We start from the raw sequence: 19,505 nt of genomic DNA, 5'->3' as shown, positions 1-19,505 counted from the left end.
CAAAGTTACTAAAAATCATAATACCGGCTGATGATTTGCCTACTGGAGAGTTTTTCGGACCAGATGTATTTGGAGAAATTTCAGATGTTTTATTTAGCTAAACAATTTTTAAAAAATTCTTCCCTCCAGCTCCTGTACATGTCATCAGGTTTAAGGAAGCCCTATGCTAAAATTATGGGGATGAATGAGTACAATGTATAACTGTATAAAAGTTCTGCCAACTATCTGGTAGCATGTCCCATTGACTGATGATGATGACTTTTCATATGTTCTTGCAGGAGATAAACCACCAACTCTCTCACTTCCCGCCATTCTCCAGCTCGGCCTTATTTGATTAAAACAGGTTTTGTTTGAAAGTTTTTACTGGTCCCTGTCTCCCATATTTGGCACATTGGAGGTAGGGTGTGTGTGTGTGTGTGGGGGGGGGGGGGTATTTACGTCTGTCCTTCTTCTTTGGTTTGGAGAATGTTTAATTTATCTTGGGTAGTCAGGAGCGGACTTGAACCTACAATGTTCAGCTCCGTGCCATGCATTATGGGTTTGAGACCTCAAACTCTGACTTCTGCAAGAAGTTTGGGTTCGGTGTTCATCTCGCCACCAACCCCTTCCCCCCTGTGACCGGTGATGTCATCAAACTTGGATGTTAACTCTTTACCTACTACTGGCAAACTGTGACTTCTGCAAGAAGTTTTGGTTCAGTGTTCATCCCACCACCGCCCCCTTCCCCCCTGTGACCGATGCTGTCATCAAACTTGGATGTGAACTCTTTACTGGCAAAGCATGTGCACCACTATTAACATGCTGGTAGCGCAAACTCTCCCGAATCAAAAACCTTACCAGTTCCGCTCATCCCTAATATTGGTAGCCTAGCACCCCATGTCAACAATGAAGTGAAATCAGTCATATATGGTAAAACATACATATGGTAAAAATATTCAAAACAAACATCACAGTCTCAGTTCCTGAAACATCAAAAGTAGAAGCAAAGCATGTGTGAGATAAGGATAAATAGTTTTCAAATGTGGAGCAGAAGTGCGAGTTTGTGGTCCAACCGTAAATGAGGCTCAAAAATACAATTACGTGCAAAAAAGTTGCAAAGAATCGATAAAAAAAAAAGAGACGATAAATCCCCCTCATTGTGTTCTTTATAAATCTCTGTTTTTATTTATCCAGGCAACAGGACACAGTTACTGAGCATGTGTGACCATCAGCACTGGACACATTAGGTGGACATTCGGAGAGTTAATCTCATCAAGGCGGCACCGTAACCAGATTTTAATAGTGATATCTAGGGACATCATTGTTGCAGACAGTGTTGAAAGGTTTACATTAAAAAATTGTTATATTTTTGCAATCTAACAGTAAATGGATAAGTACTGGGTGGACAAACCAAAGCAAAAAAATATAAGACAAAGAGAACTCTTTAAAGTGTTTTTCAAAAATTCAAGAAAATACTGTGGGGGCTGTGGTAGGGTTTATAAAATGAAAAAAAAACCTAATGAGGGTTGACATCAGAAAAAAGTGTCTCCTGTTTTTCCCAAATTAGCACCCCTCCTATGTACGGCCTGTGTTGTGTATTGCAATCCAATTCTCTTCATTTCAAAAAGTTGCAATGCCATGTTTCACCTGTGGCAAATGGTGGCGCTGTTTCTGTATAAAAAATGACAAAAAATTCTTTCGTTAGCCTAGTGAAGTATAACAAAGTCTACAATGGAAAAATAGTAATTGTTCTTAATATCACATGGAAAATGCCTTCAGTACAACGTGGCGGAGACATATGCAAAAACCATATGTATATCCTTTTAGGGTCTTTTTTGAGTGCACATTGAATGGTGCACTGTTCTTCTTTAAAAGCCAGTGACTTGCGCTGATGTTTTATTGGCACGGGAAACACTTAGACATAATACATTTGCTTCTGTCTCCCATTGATATCAACCGAACACTTGTATGATCAGAAGAACAGTATATTATTACGATGACAGCAACATCAAAAAACACTTTTTTCATGCTCTCGGATACTCGACTGAATTCTACATTCCTGTGACAGAAATTGGCATTTTAAATAAATTGAATTTTAGTTTATATTTTAGATATAAAATACCAGTGACATGTTTAGGAAAACTTCTACTCGACAGTCCAAACCTTAGCTCGACGGGTTCTACCTCTCGGTCTCCCGACTTTCTTTCTTTTTTAACTTTAACTAAAGTGTAGATCCGTGCAGCTACAAAGATGGAGACTTTGTAAGAAGACACAATCGGATCGGTAACAATATTTCAATGATGAATATCCAACCACTTGGATCACCATGATCTCTACTCAAGTATGTGGCGACTGCTCCACTCAAACTTCCACTTCTGCTGGTTGTGTGGCTAAGAGACATGGAACAAATGTTCCTCTGTTCTAGATGGAAGTGGTGGTGGTGGTTTCTGTTGATTGGGAACTACAACTATTCTAACATTCTCTGGAGATGTAAAATATTTTATATACCCTTTAATGGAAAACTATAAACCAGGGACACTTACTCACTGATCCAGGCACCATGACTGCGGTAATCCTTCAATGTTTGTTATACGTGGCCTCCTTCCCTCTTCGATCGATTTTTAAGATTATGCCAGTGAGCCAGAAGGGCTCCGGGGAGTAACCAGAGCCCATCTGGCTATATCTTCACAGTCTGTTACACTGCAACCCTTCCATTTTACACTGCTTGTAATCTCACACAGTAGGAAGTGCTCCCACACAGTTTAATAGCCTCTGAAGCACAGAAGTGCTCTGGTAACATCCTAGAGCCCTTCTAGCACAGTTGATTTTTGAGTCCATGGATAACAAATATAAGAAAATTACCACAGTCCCGGTGCCTGGATCTATGAGTAATGTCCCTGGTTTATCATGATGGATTTTAATGGTAGACTTCTTTTAATGATTTTATTTTCCACTCTTTATCTATCAGGGCAGGTTGGAAGCTTCATAAAAGGTGGAGATCCACCAGATACGGACCAGAACATCGTGGCATGTTTACCCTTAGGTCCATGATTAGTATTGAAAATTTCTCAAACTACAGGCAGCTTCTGGCTTATTGACTAAAATCACTTTTTTTTGCTTTATTTTTATAAGTTTTTTTCAGCATTTCAAATCTAACAATCTGCGAAAGTCGGAGAAATTATTTAGGAATTACAAGCGTTCCGTCAATACTGTCATCTGAGGATTTTTTTTGTAAAGTTACAGTATAGTAGAAGCTTTTGTGGGGATGTTTACCGCTTTTTTGGAGGATGAATCTATAAATGCTCATATGAAGTGTTTAGCTCTCATTTGTCAAGTACTCTTAAACTAGTAAACTGGAGGCACTTGGGAAATGTCACTTGTGTTTATGGATGTTCCAGAGCAGTAGATTTGCTTAGATGAAAAGGTTAATTGGGGACATTTTGCCATCTCACAAAACAAAAGCTTAACGATGTAGCTGTAATCATGAAATGGTCCAGAATGACGGAGAATCAATACAAATTATCTTAGAACTGTGTTGTTTTCAGAGTTAATTGTAGGTAAAACTATCATACACCTCATCGGCAGAATGGTATTTAAAAACCAGAGTAGACAGGAGTCAGTGCGGTGAAACAAAATCGGAATTTTTATTAAAGGCATATCACCCAGTATAAAAGAGACAACAAACACACAAAAGTGCATTAATAAGTAGTCTACCACTATTAAATTATAGAAGCAAAGGGGTTCGGAGTTATGGATTAACCCTAAAAAAATTCCATTAGGTGCTCGTATTTTATGGAAAACAATACAGGCTTTTTGGTAATCAAAAATGGATTAAAAACTTTCATAAGTTTAAAACACAAAAAAATGCGTGTATACAAAAGTGATACACGTTTCAAGACTCGAACCGAGCTCGTCCTCAGTCAGTCAGTTGACTAATTGAGGATGAGCATGTTTGGGTCTCAAAATGTGTCAATTGACTGACTGAGGACAAGCCTGGTTCGGGTCTCGAAACATGTATAACTTTTGTATATTAACCTTCTTTGGTTGTGTTCAAGCCACAACCATTTTTACACGTATCAATGTAGCCTTAATCTATGGAGCAGCCTCGGATACCCCAAAGAGACTCAGTGGGGCACATTTACTTACCCGGCCAAAGAGTTCATCCAAAGTGCATTGTTCTGATGATCATGCACCCTGGTGCGGTTCCCTTAGATCGTGCGCCCGATATCCTGCATGTGTCGCTTCACTGCTTAGGTCCACTGGAGTTCACCTTCTTCTTCCTGGTGCATGTAAGTGCATTGTCTTGCAACACAAATTGAAAGTTAAATCCCGCACTCAGCCTGAAGGCACGTCCGAAGGCCTGCCCCCCCATCTCTGTCATATGGAAGCTAGCACAGCTGCGCCAAAATTCGATTGCATGCTACACAATCCCCTGCTAAATACCTGTCCCAGCGGCGCAAATCCCAAAAAGCATGAACAGTCCGACAAAAGTTCGATCCGCAACCCTTAGTAAATAAGCCCCACTGGGTATATATAGAAGCAAAGGTGGTACGCATTTCGAGACCCGAACCGAGATTGTCCTCAGTCAATTCATTGCCGACTTTTGAGAACCAAATTGGGCTCGTCCTCAGTCAGTCATTTGACGGCTTTCTAGACCCGAACTGGCCTTGTCCTGAGTCAGTCAATTTTTTTTATTTTATGAGACTACTAGCAGCCAATATACCTCCTCCACAATCCTATAGAGATGCAGTAAAAACTGGATCTAGGACCGTCCCTCAATGTTCATGTAATTAATGGAGGTTCCTATGCAGAGGCTCAACTAGGAGAGGTTGGGGGATATAGCAGACTTCTGAATGGAGCCCCCATTCCTCTTAGAAAAAATCATGGTTATACAATCACACACGTTTATAAACTAATACACACATTTATATACTTTTATACACACACATAAACATGTATACACCTATAAACAGTATATAAAAATCTCATGCACCCATACTGAATGTACATATCAAATTAGTGTATATATATAGCGATTCATATGATTACACATACTGCATATACACACACATTTATACAGTAGTAACATGCCAAATACACACATACAGTGTGTACACACCCGACACAATATACAGCATATACACACATATAGCATATACACCCGGCTCAGGCGTGCATTCTGGATGTTGTGCACTGTTATATACATATTAAGCATAATATATATAATAGTGGACATCCTGCATTCTTTATTGTGTCAGGTCAGGTGGCTGGGCCCCCTGACACTGTGGGCCCCGTAACAGCTGCGTTGATTGCTACCCCTGTAGTTATGGCCCTGTTCCTGTGGTAATATCCTAGCAATCAGACATGTCTACCCTATCATTTCTCAAATCCCTGAAGTTGCAGTGATATGTGCCATGCTTAGAAGACCCTTGGTATGACAAGATCTCACACGATCTAGAGCAGTGAAGGCGAACCTTTCAGAGCCTGAGAGCCCAAACTTCAACCAAAAGCCACTTATTTATTGCAAAGTGCAAGCACAGCAATTTAAGCAGTAATTTATTTCTCCTTGTTCTTTGACAACTTTCAATCCTTCAGCCTCCCAAGGACACCAACCCAGTTGAAAGGAGAAGGGCAAACTCATCTATCATTGTAGGAAGATTCTGCAGGCAGAAGTCTGGTGAACTTCATTCTGGGGTGATGGCCTGGTTGCCCACAGAATGGGCTCAGAGTGCCGCCTCTGGCACCCGTGCCATAGGTTCGCCACCCCTGATCTAGAGTGTTGAGTATCATCCTTCTTCTCTCAGGTAGCATCTCTACTTTGGGACATCTGTAGGTCAGTCAGGGATAAGAAGGTGCAGCCCATGGGAGTGACTGCACTATAAAATATTCTTATTCTGTGAACAAACTATCCAGACATTTGCTTTATTTTGCTGGAAGACAAGACGAATCCCCGGTGCCAATTTTATTTAGTAGCAATGGAAATACAAAGTATGTAAAAAGTCACTTCCAAATCCTGACCTTAAAGGAAACCTACCACTTGTAGTGGCAGGTTTCCGATGAAAATACCGGGCACCAGCTCAGGGTGAGCTGGTGCCGGAGCTTATTTTAGTTAGTGTTTTAAACCGCGGTATCACAGTTTAAAACACTTTTTAAACGTTGTAGCCGGCGCAGGCAGGTACGCGCTCGGCGCTTACCGTGCACGCGGCTACATAGGAAGTGAATGAGAGCCGCGTGCACGGTAAGCGCCGAGCGCGTACCTGCCTGCGCCGGCTATAACGTTTAAAAAGTGTTTTAAACCGCGATACCGCGGTTTAAAACACTAACTAAAATAAGCTCCGGCACCAGCTCACCCTGAGCTGGTGCCCGGTATTTTCATCGGAAACCTGCCACTACAAGTGGTAGGTTTCCTTTAAATAACAACGATTCAAAAAGGCGGGGAATCCCAGAAGATATTCCTGGCTGGGAATTATTTGCTTACTGCATAAATCTGTTCTGTTTAGCCAATAAAATAAAAACTGTGGATTCATAAAATGAACGAAAGGGAAAAAAAGGAGCTGACATGGTGAAATCTCCCACGACGTGCAGCTTGCTATACAATGCAATCACCAGCCTTGTTTCTGCTACTCCGAAATATAATAATTGGTTGCCATTTCACATAAAATGTGTACTTGAGTAAATTAATTGAGCAACATAATATCCCAATTTACCCTTTGATGATATCCAAAATGCCATCAGTTTCAAGAAGAATAAGAACAATCTAGGGACTCGGGGAAGAATGAACGGTTTTGATAGCAGGAATTTGCATTACAATACAGTACTTATCAGAAATGCCGTTGATGGGAACCAATCAAATGAGACAGCTGTGAGGACATTTTCCATCGAGGATTTAGATTTTGGGAAAAAATCTGATTGTCTCTTAAAGGGGTTTCCCACTTTTGGGGAAATAGAGAAAAATGTTATTTTTTTACGCGTCCAGAGGATGTTCCACTCCCATCAGTGATGAGGTCACATCCATTGCAGATTTGATATCTGGGCCAATCCATCATCTAAAATGTTGGATGTGGATGTGACTGGAGTAATTACTAGGCTCTAAGGGATATATCTGATAGAATGATTCACAAATATTATGGGTTATTACATTCTGTAGATGATACAACTTACACAAACATGCATAGGTGTTTATGGCTCGACACTGCTAATAATAATAATAATTATTTATTTATATAGTGCACACAGATTACGGAGTGCTGCAAAGAGCTTACCAAATCAGTCCCTGTCCCCAATGGGGCTCACAATCTAATTAACCTACCAGTATTTTTTGGAGTGTGGAAGGAAACCGGAGGATCCACAGAAAACCCACGCAAACACGGAGAGAACATACAAACTCTTTGCAGATGTTGACCTGGATGGGACACAATCCTAGGACCCAGGGCCGCATCTGCCATGAGGCGAGATGAAAATCTCGCCTCGGGCGGCAGAATGCGGCCTTCTTTAAAAGCGGCATTTCGCAGCTCCAATGTGGGCGATCTCCCTTCAGATAAATCGCACCTGTCTCTTTAAGAAACAGGTGCGATTTACATGCGGAACGGCGCAGCGCCTTTACGGCTGCTGGCGTCGCTCCGTACAGTGCAGTGACACAGGCGGTGGATGATGACGTCACGCGCCTGTGTCACTCAGCGGAGCGCGGCTGCCAGAAGAGCCGCGTGAATATGGGACCCGCGCGCCGTGGGACTACCCTGCCGTGAGGTAAGTACAAGTTTTATTATTTTTATTGTCCAATTATTAATTAAATGTGGCCATATATATATTATGGGGCGATTACTGCTGTAACGGGGGGAGGGGGGGGTTGGTCTTCTATATATACTTTTTTACTGGGGAGGCTGTGTACATTTATAAGGGGCCAGATCCCATTTTCCTGGGGGGGGATGGGGCTGTATATATTTATATGGGGGGCCAAATTCTTATTACACTGGGGGGGGGGGGGATGGGGCTGTATATATTTATATGGGGGGCCAAATTCTTATTACACTGGGGGGGGCTGTATATATTTATATGGGGGGCCAAATTCTTATTACACTGGGGGGGGGGCTGTATATATTTATATGGGGGGCCAAATTCTTATTACACTGGGGGGGGGGGGGGCTGTATATATTTATATGGTGGGCCAAATTCTTATTACACTGGGGGGGGGCTGTATATATTTATATGGGGGGGCCAAATTCTTATTACAATGGGGGGGCTGTATATATTTATATGGGGGGCCAGATTCTGTTTATTCTGGGGGGCTGTATATATTTATATGGGGGGGGCATACTCTGTTTATTCTGGGGGGCTGTATATATTTATATGGGGGGACAGATTTTGATTATACTGGGGGGGCTGTATATATTTATATGGGGGGCCAGATTCTGTTTATGTTTTGGGGGGGGCTGTATATATTTATATGGGGGGCCAGATTCTGTTTATTCTTTTGGGGGGCTGTATATATTTATATGGGGCCAGATTCTGTTTATTCTGGGGGTGCTGTATATATTTATATGGGGCTGGATACTGTTTATACTGGGGGGGGGGCTATAAAAATAAATTATATATTCATTAGGGGGTGCTATGTATTTACATTAATCAGGGTAGTACTCTATATAAATTCACATGTAACATAATAACAGGGTGGGATATATTATTCATAAGATACAATAGATTACTTTGCATCATGTAAAACAAATGTTTGGGGGGGTTTGTATTAATAAATTGTGGGTGTTGTATATTGATTGGTGCTTAGCATGCTATAATTCCAGTAGAATATATATATAATGAAGGGATGTTTTGTATGTGGGGAGAGTGCGGTCAGTTGCTTTGTGAGGAGTATATAATATTTAGGAGCACAGTGTTATCCAGGAGACTTTATACTGTAAGTGACTGTGGTATTTTTAGGGACGCCGGGTGGAGATGCTGCACTGAGCTGAAGATATCCGGCTGTGAATTCACCTTTGATACGTCATGGATTGGAGAACCCGGAATAAAGTCCTCCTGATGGAAGAGATTGTCATCTATAAGGTACTAGATGCCACTAATGCCTCTCAGATCCTGTAGTCAGTCACACAGTGTCAGGGAGCTGTCTGTGGGGAAGTTAATTGTTAATAAAGTTTTCAGCATTTTCTGAACGGGGGGGGGGGGGGGGGCAGCATTTTAATATTCGCCTCAGGCAGCAAATGTGCTAGAATCGGCCCTGCTAGGACCCCAGTGCTGCAAGGCTGTTTTCCTAACCACTGAGCAATTGTGCTGCCCACCACTGATAGACCCAAGGTACCCCAGTTGGATGTTGCTGGGTATAAACAGTTTGAAAGGGCCATGGTGCTTAGCCTAGTGGGATGGCTTCTTTCATATTTCTGTAATTGGTCTTTTTGCAACTCAGTCCCACTGAGGTGAATGGAACTGAGCTGTAATACCAAGAAAAATGCAAATATATTGCGTCTATAGATACCTTGTAAGGCAGACCCCCTTGGCATCAAGAATGACTTTTAGGAAGCCTAATAATATGATGCAGGATTAAAGCCAAACCAGTATATCTATTCCAGAAGGAACATATTCCCTACTATAGACAGTGCAGTTTCATTGTCTTTGCATCTCTTCAGTACAGTATAAGGAACTGATTCAGTTGAGTGAGAGGTCCAGACTTTGCCAATTTAGACCACCTTTTTAAGTACAGCCAGCAGTAGAGTAATTTGAGGGAGTGCAGAAGGTACGGTCGCAACCGGGCCCAAGAAGCTTAGGGGGACCATAAGGTGTAACTTTACCATAAGAGAGGGCAAGTACTACAAACCATAAATTATGGTTGGTGGCCTGGAACAGAATTTCCACTGGGGCTCATCAGCTTTAGGTTACAGCCACTATACAATCTATGATGCAGTGTCTTATAATCCATAAAGAGGTCACAGTATGGGGTGCCAGGAACCAAACTACCACCAATCTGATATTGATGATGATCTAGGTTTCATATAAATCATGAACATTTAAGTTCCAGATGAACCTAATTTACACCAATATTAAACATGAACTAGAGCAGAAACCTTCACAGCTGCTCTGTGTAGAACAAGACAGAATACAACACAACTAGTCTTATATAAGACAATATCTACATTTCTATGTGGTTCTTTGGCCCATTTCTTATCTCTTTAATTAGAGAGGTCCAACATCTACTTGTTGTATAAGTCCTTGTCTCCTGAAGAGACATTATTCATAGATAGGGAAACTTCTGTGGTTCTCTCCATCTTGTCAGAAATGGGGGTTCCCTCCTCTATGGGTTGTAACAGTTGTATAGGTTTGTAGGTACATCAAATTTTGATGTAGGTATCAACTTTTGTAGAACCTTTCTTCTTCAGCTAGATGGACGTCATGATGCAAGATGTGGCTTATACCAGTTGGCTGATGAAGAGAAGGAATGGAAAGGGGGTGTTCAATGAAAATCAGCCCCAATTTTTTTTATTTATTTTATGTTATCAATATTCTCAGTATTTTATTTCAATGCTTTTACGAGAATTTGGACATAGAACCTTTCTTCTTCAGGTAGATAAATGTTATGATCCGAGATGTGGTTTATACCAATTGGCTGATGAAGAGTTGGAATGGAAAGGTGGTGTTCAATAAAAAATTAACCCCAATTTTTTAGATTTATTTTCTGTTGTCAGAATTTTCAGTATTTTATTTTAATGCTTGTACGAGAAGTTTGACATAGAACCTTCCTTCTTCAGGTAGATCAGTGGTTCTCAACCTGTGGGTCGCAACCCCAGCGGGTGTCGAACAACCAAAACCGGGGGGCGCCTAAAGCCATCGGAGCCGCAATTTTATTGCGTTTTTACTGCAAATTGCATGGTTTGGGGTCACCACAACATGAGGAACTGTATTGCGGGGTCACGGCATTAGAAAGGTTGAGAACCACTGAGGTAGATGGATGTTTTGATCCGAGATGTGGTTTACACCAATTGGCTGATGAAGAGAAGCAATGGAAAGGAGATGTTCAATGAAAATTAACCCCAATTTTATTATTTATTTTCTGTTGTCAAAATTTTCTGTATTTTATTTTAATGTTTGTACAAGAAGTTTGACGTAAAACCTTCCTTCTTCAGGTAAATGGATGTTATGATCCAAGATGTGGTTTACACCAATTGGCTGACGAAGAGAAGCAATGGAAAGGAGGTGTTCAATGAAAATTACCACCACGTTTGGGATTTTTTAATCAACTTTTGTATAACCTTTCTTCTTCAGCTAGATGGACGTCATGATGCAAGACGTGGCTCACACCAATTGGCTGATGAAGAGAAGGAATGGAAAGGAGGTGTTCAATGAAAATTAACCCCAGTTTTTTAGATTTCTTTTCTGTTGTCAAAATTTTCAGTATTTTATTTTAATGCTTGTACGAGAAGTTTGATGGAATAAAGTTGTTCTGCAGATACTTTCTCCTCAAAAAGTTGTAAAAATCTGTTTTCACCGAACTTTTTAAAGTTTGTAGATCTTTCACTGGTTTCAAATTTATTAATAATTACTATGGTTGTCTTACTCTGGGAAACCAATTTCCTACTGAGAAAAAATATTTATCTGCAGATATGATAAAAGAATCCAGTGTATCTTGGAGAATATGTGCTAATAGAGCCGTGTGGAAGAGCGCCGGTGTTTTGTTCGCATTTATTAGCTAAATCCTCCCACACTTTCCATAATTCTAGACTTTCTGGCGTTCCCACTGTGCCACTTTTATAAATTATTGAATATCTCTTCTCCAGACAATCACACTCCACCCACATAATGAAAATCTTTTGATTTCTGGAAAATTTTATGAGGTATAAATATGCTAAAAGATCGACAGTACACCTTCAAAGTCTTGGTTTTCAATCGCTAAAAAAATACCTTCCCTTCACGACACATAAAAAGGGGAATCTGGAAGAAACCTAATCATTCATAAAAGTAGATATCCTACAGTTCTATGGTCTGTATAACAAGGAGATTATCTGTCATGACGAGAGCTTCACTGCTCCTTTCATGAATAAAGTTAAAAAAAAACCTATCAAAGCCAGAATCTCATTCGAGTCCATGTAAATTTGTCAGTAAAAGGTGTGAGATCTTAGTGACGATTTATTGTAACTGACACGTAGCTACTTTTTTATTATTTTTATAGTATTCTCAGGATCTGGGGCTACATATTCAAAGGGTATTCCCATGAAGACAAGATTCTTAAATGTACGCAGGATGACAAAATAACACATACTCTAATTCACTATTAACATAATAACATAATTCATACCTGTCTCTATCTGTCCTGGTGTACACAATTTTGTCTGTCCCTGGATATGACTGTAAAACTTCGAATTATGGTCGGATTCTTCTCATGTATAGCTTCTCTTGTCTGCCCACTGCAACACTCTCTGCCTCCTGGCCCTCCCCCTGCATTATAAGACCAGCTCAAACACAGGCACTTCCTGCCAGCAAGCAGGAGCATGCAGAGACTTACTCTATAAGCTATAGACAAGATATGGTCTTTATCCAGGGGAAGGAGGCACATAGCAGAGCTGACTCTGTGTGTGTTATAAGTGAGATTGAGTTAGAGTGCCATTGTATGTTATAACCATCTCATGGATCTTGTCATCTCTGATCTGTTTAATCTCTGTTTGTCTATGTGTCAGATACTAGTAGAATAATCAGAATAATAATAATAATTCCTTTATTAATATAGCGCCAACATATTCCTCAGTGCTACACAGATCTTGCCAACTCAGTCCCTGTCCCCATGGGGGCTCACAATCTATTGAGCCTTCCGGTATGGTTTTGGAGTGTGGGAGGAAACCAGAGGACCTGGAGGAAACCCATGCAGACATGGAGAAAACATACAAACTCTTAGCAGATGTTGACTTCGATGGGACTAGGACCTAGGAACCCAGCACTGCAAGGCTGTGGGGCTAACCACTGAGCCACCATGCTGAAATTAAACATGTAGATAAACCTGTACCCTGATAATATAAGCACATTGTCAGCTCACAGCATCTTATAGCACAGAGGAATCACGAAGTGTTTGCTTAGAGAGTCCCTGTCCACACCCTGGAATCTTACACTGACCATCACTGAGTGATAGGAGCTAAAACAGCAATAAAATGGAGTAAAGTGTAAAGTACAGTGGTTAAATTGATCTTTATTGTGTAATCATCACAAAGGAATTAAAATTTGAGAACCTTCTTTCAGAGGCAAACGCCTATAAGTAAAATATGGATTACATGATCATTACTGGTACAATCGCCATACACTTAAAATACAAAAAAAAATACTCATTCAATTGTGCTGTACATAAATAAAAAGGGAGCACTAGAAAAATCTGATGCCCCCCATTATCCTCCATAGTTGTGCCACTCAACACAGATGGGCTTAATGTTGTCTTTCCCTGTACGATATCTCCATGATACTAGGGGTAAACTATCACTTCTATGTTTACCCTCAGTCCTGTAGAGAGTAAACCCAACAAAGGTTCATGTTGGCCTACAGCAAAAATGATTGGACCACAGGGGACTTAAAGGAAATCTACCATCAAAATCCATCATGATGAACCAATTACACTTACTCATAGATCCAGGCACCGTTCTTATATTTGTTATCCATGGCCTCCTTCCTTTTAAAAATATGCTAATGAGCCAGAAGGGCTTTGTGAAGCTGTGTTAAAATTACCCCTCCAATAATGTGAGATCGGGCAGAGAAAGGCAGGAAGTGCTGCAGGAGCGGCCCTACAGGATTTTCGGCTCATTAGCATAATTTTAAAGTTGATTTAAAAGGAAGTAGGGCATGGATAACAAATATAAGAAGATTACCTCAGTCACAGTTCCTGGATTTATAGTTACACGGTTAAAAAAGACACATGTCCATCAAGTTCAACCAAGGAAGGGAAGGTATTAGATGAGGAAGGGATCAGAAGTCATCTAAAGTTATTTAGATATAAAAAGCCATCTAGACCCTTGAAGCTCTCTGCTGTCTCTGCTGTGACCAGTGCCTGAGGCAGGCTATTCCACAGATCTCTCAGTAAAGGAGCCTTGTCGCCTCTGGTAATTAGACCTTGTTTTCTCTAGACGGAGACAGGGCCCCCTTGTCTTTTGATTTGATTAATCTTCACAATCTAATTCTTGAACTTTTTAAAATATTTTTTGTATGGACCATTCATATATTTATATGATTTAATCATATAGATTTTCTTTAACCATTAGTAGTATGGTCTCCTAATGGTGCCCTTGATGTGCCCTTCACCATGAAAAATAACCTTAATACACAACATAAAATATCCCAATGTGACAAACAGAATGAAAACATCCCAAAAGTTCTACTGAATTCCTGCCATTCGGTGTTATTACAGGCTGATAACTTTCAATGAAAGGCTTTTCTCCATGAACCTCAGGATGATAAATCTTAAGGATAAGTCACTTTGGTTAATCACCAAGTAGCATAAGTCTCTTTACACAATATTTATCCCGTCATCAGGAGAAGATTACAGCGACGATCTACTATTGTACCAGTAAACCCAACCATGTGTTTTGTGTGAGTCAGTCTGGAAAATTATCCAAAAATATGAAAGTAATTAGTGGCGCTCTCCGCTTATTCCCCAGCCAATCAGTGTATTGTTCAAGGCGTCTGCTCCTATAATGATATCTTCCTGTCCGGGAATAACTCTGCACCATATATTATCTCTGCACTTCATTTATTGTAGTTTAGAGTTGATGAAAAGAAGAATTATAGTGTTGACCTGACTCTTCAAACCATAGCTTGAAGTTTTTTGAGGTTTTGAAAGAATTCAGTATATCAGACATAGCGGACATTTATCATCTGCAACAATTTTGTTCTTTTGCTGTTTTTCTCATTTGAAAAATTTTCGAGCTCTGGAATTGATACATTGGGGCACATTTACTAAGGGCTTTGAGCAACACTTTAGACGGACTGTTCACGTTCTTCATGGCTAAAATTACTTGCATAGGTATTTAACCACTTCCCGATGCGTGGCGTAATAGTACAACGCGCGTCGGGTCCTGGCTGATCCCTCTCCATAGCCGGGAAGTCTTCGCTGCATATTTCAGCAAAGATTTACCGGTAACACCTGCAATCGGTGCTAGCATGGGAGCCGCCATCTTGGTGATGACCGTCACTCCACATGACATCATTGGGGAGCTGCGGGTCTTCCGAAGACCAGAGGCTCTCTCGTTTTATCTCATTCATTACAATGTGCGATTTGCACATTTTAATGAAGGAGGTGGAAAATCCCTATAAACTGCCATACTGTAGGATGGCAGTATATGATAGGATCGATCAGACAACCTAGGGTTAAAGGACCCTAGGGGGTCTGAAAAAAAGTGAAAGTAAAAATAAAAAAAAGTAAAAAAAAAAAATTATAATATAAAAACCTAAAAATTCAAATCAACCCCCTTCCATGGAGCTGATGTCTTGTACCCAGCCAGTTCCTGTAAATAACAGAGAAGTTCTGCTACCAATGTTACAGATCCACTGAGCATGATCAGAACAAGCACAGCCATATATGGACTATGGGGAAATTATGCTACACTGCTACTTCCAAGTGATGATGAGATAACCAATCATCTATGTAGTCCCTCCTTACTAACTATGAAGTCCCCCCCCCCCCCTGTATATAATGTAATGTGTTAAAATACCTATGTAAATACCTATGTGCCTATGTAAAGTGTTAAAATACCTGAGGTCGTGTAAGAAATGGAAAACTGACAGATGTATCGCTGGTTTGTGACTGTTGCAAACAACCCCCATAGTATAAGACGCAGCAGATTTCTCAAGGGCCAAAAGCCATTTTAAGGAATCAGAGGGCAGCAGAAATCCAAAGACAGACATAGGGCCACATTTTTCACAGCTTGAACGCCTGATTTACCTGTGCCAGGAATTGTGACTTCCCAGTCCAATTCGCTGGTTGGGCAGGGAGGGTGTGGTGCCCCGACCTGTACACTGCCTATGGCCTGTGCCCATTCGGTCAGATCAGCGTCAGGTTAGATCTGGCATAGATATAACGTAGAGCGGAGGTAGACCCTGGAAATTATGAAGAGGGCGGAGCTTTCTGACAAATTCGGCACGTACAAGGGGCAACGGCATACGCTCTTACTAATTGCCATAACTGCTATGATAAATGTGCCCTATAGAACTGTCAAAAGGAGCTGACCTAATGATACATTTCCCCCAAAGAAAATGTAGCAGACAGATTTTGCTCAGTTTGGCACGCGACTTAGGGGCAGCTGATCTGCAATATCGGTACTAGAGATGAGCGAGCATACTCGTCCAAGCGTGATGCTCGTTCGAGTATTAGCGTACTCGAAACGGCGCGTTGCACGGACGAGTATTTTGCCAGCTCGAGAAAGAGCTTTTACTTAAAGGGGTTATCCGGGTTTAATTTTTTTTTTTATGGCCGGGCTGGGGAGGGATAGTTAAACATAATAAACATGGACTTACCTCCTCCGGCGCCGCCGATGTCCCGCGCCGCGGTCACTTCGTTCCGTGCCCCTGTAAACAAACAGGGGCACGGAAGCCGCGCACAGGGAGCTTCCGGTCCGCGTTGTGGACAGCTCCTCCCATCCGTCCCTATCTCTCAGCGTTGTAAGCGCTGGGAGATGGTGCGCATGGGAGCATCCGGCCGGCCGGAAGCTCCCTGTGCGCCGGTGTAATGTAACCAGCGCATGGAGAAGACGGGCCGCGGCGCGGGACATCAGCAGCACCGGAGGAGGTAAGTCCATGTTTATTATGTTTAAATAGCCCTCCCCAGCCCGGTCATAAAAAAAAATTTAAACCCGGATAACCCCTTTAAGGAAACACAGTGAAGAGCAGTGAAGAACACAGTGAACACAGGATCATTTAAGGATCATTAAGGATCATTTAAGTGAAGAACACAGTGAAGAACACAGTGAACACAGTGAAGAACACATTGCAGATGTTTCCGTACATCTGCTAACTTATCAGAAGACATGATTGCAGAAAGGTGTTCTACCTTCTATTTAATTGTCCTCTGCTGACGATGGCAGATGTGTGGATGGTGTTGGGTCTTGGACACCAGCAATTTGATACACTATGAATATGGTATCAGTAATATTATCCCCGAAAAGCCTTTTCTAAAATAAGGCACATGAAAAAGTTACAGATAACTGCTGGATCTGACTACAAAACATTTGTTTGTAGCCTGTAACCATGGAGACATATACAGTAACAGGGTTCAAATGGTAGACATTTTTTCATGAAGATTTTTCGTAAGGTTGCTTTAACTTGTATTCTCAGTGCATTTGAGCAACACAAATTATTTGCAAAAGTGAACATATCTGTTAAAAAGCGTGAATGAAAAAATAAAATACTAAAAGGACATGAATTTTAAGATGAGTTGAAGTTGTGGACCCAAACTTATTTCAAACTGAATGTCCTAAGTCAAGTTTTTACGACACTTGCTATTCCCTATATGTGAATTAATCTGTCCCTAAAAAAATACAAATCCCAAGATGAGAATATTGCTACAAACATTGGAAACCTTCCTCCTCTGTACGCAGGTGCTTCTTTATATAAGGCAATCAACAAAATGCAACTGGTTCCAGGCTCAGAGCAACAGATGTGACAGTCACCCACAGCCCCATCCAAAAATGTAATTATTTTTGTGTATCACTATCTGAACCAAACTGATTTTTTTCTTCTAATCTTGTGATGTGCTCAGAGCCTTCATCATGTTTTTAGGTTTCCATTAGACCTTTCTTTCAAAGGACCATCTTCACCTACATGTCAAATTGTCCCACAGCGCATCTTAAAAAAAGATAACTAACTTATAAGAACCATTTAGTAGGACAGATATATGATCATCAGACATGGAAGACAAAAGATGAGGGTTTTCTTTGAATTTAGGATGACCAAGAATATCCAAGTATCTCTGGTCATCACCACACGTCAAGTATCTCAATCTTCTTCAATTAAGAACTTAAAATATAAAAGATGAAATTAGAATTTACAATTGATTTCCTTTGATTTTGTGAAAACAATTTTTCTAACATAGAAATGTTTATAAAATACTTAATTAAGAAATGCTGCTTACTTTGTAAAGATCTTTGTAGAGATCCATATTCCACCCTGTACGGTGTGTTTCTATAGAGGCTAACTATGAGCTGACATCTAATCTCCCTATTTAGTTTACACAGCTCTTAGCAGTAAGGATTAATCCTTACACTTTCAGCATAAAGAGGTTTTCCCACCAAGTAAGTTAGGCCCTATCCTCTGTGCCTATAGATAACAAGAACAAGGGCTCTGATGGGTTCCCAAGCACCTCCGTCGGACCACTTGTCGCTCCCCTAGATTAATGGAGCAGATAGCCATGCATGACCGTTCTGCTTTATTCATCTCTATGGAGCTGATGGAGCACTACGCTCGGCTATCTCCATCAGCTCTCGGGAAGCAGCTTACCTGGGACTCACAGGACCTCTCGTTCTCCTGCTCTGTGGGGCCTCATCACTGAGACCTCCAACGATCAGCAAGTTAGGCCCTATTCTGTGGAAACGGACTAAATTGCTTGGTGGGAAAACCTTTTTAACGTTTGATAATAATGCTTGACGCTTCTCAAGCCGTGAAGAGATCAGAAAGTGTTAACACTTACCTGTCAGAGCTGTGTGTAACAACTAGGAGAGGATTCTACCGAGAGTCCCATCGATAGCCTGGTAAGGATTGGCTCTGACAATAGAGAAGTAAAACCATTACTATAGGGGGCTTTGCAGCCTCTTTCATTACGAACAAAGCAGAATTTCTTAATGAAGTATATTAGAAATATGTTCACAGCACCCCCCCCCCCCCCTCATATGCAAAATGATCTGAAATGACAGTTACGCTTACATATCCATGCCTCCATCCATACCTCTACACCACGACTGACACGTTTCGGGCAAGAAAATTGTCGGATGTCCTTAATCTTAACAATTATTTAATCATATTCATGATTTGAGAGGACCTGTCACCCTGTATAAACCCTCTAGGAGCCACTTACTAAAGTAAGCAGCTCCCTAGCCGTACCCCAGTAACAGCAGTGTCAAACTTATCGGTTATCGGTTACTGGTGCAAACACTGCACTACATAGCTCTCTGAAAGCTTACAGTGGTCCTGCGTATTCATGACCACACACCCCGGCTTCATCGCCTCCTCGGACTGCCCCCTCATGAATCAGAGGGCTATGTAGTGCAGTGTCTGCTCCGGTATGTTCCAATAAAGCTAGCAGTTTAACACATTACTGGGGTAGGATTAGGGAGCTGCTTACTTTAGTATGCAGCTCCCTGAGCCATTATTTGGATGACAGGTCCTCTTTAAGGGCATCTGACAATTTTCTTGCCTGAAACACGTCAGCCACTTGGGGTAGCAGTACCCTTTGACTTTTATTTTAAGATGTGGCGAATAAAGAAAGTTTTTTTTTCTGGTGCTGGAACCATTTTTTTTCATCATCTGCATGCAAATCTGTAATAGTTATTGATAGAATCCTTCCACTG

At 41.1% G+C, this 19,505-nt stretch overlaps 1 long non-coding RNA gene across 1 annotated transcript in view; it reads left to right on the top strand.

Moving 5' to 3' along the window:
• The window catches only part of LOC140104952 (uncharacterized), an 82,471-nt gene extending 71,078 nt beyond the window's left edge, over positions 1–11,393 (top strand). The window contains exon 3 of the long non-coding RNA XR_011850463.1: positions 11,103–11,393. This is a non-coding gene — a long non-coding RNA (uncharacterized lncRNA). The remainder of the gene's footprint in view (positions 1–11,102) is intronic.
• Positions 11,394–19,505: the final 8,112 nt, after the last annotated feature.

This window comes from Engystomops pustulosus, chromosome 10, assembly GCF_040894005.1.
Source record: "Engystomops pustulosus chromosome 10, aEngPut4.maternal, whole genome shotgun sequence".
NCBI classification, from domain to species: domain Eukaryota; kingdom Metazoa; phylum Chordata; class Amphibia; order Anura; family Leptodactylidae; genus Engystomops; species Engystomops pustulosus.
Note: the sequence above shows the minus strand (reverse complement) of the source record. Positions and strands in the feature narration are given on the sequence as shown.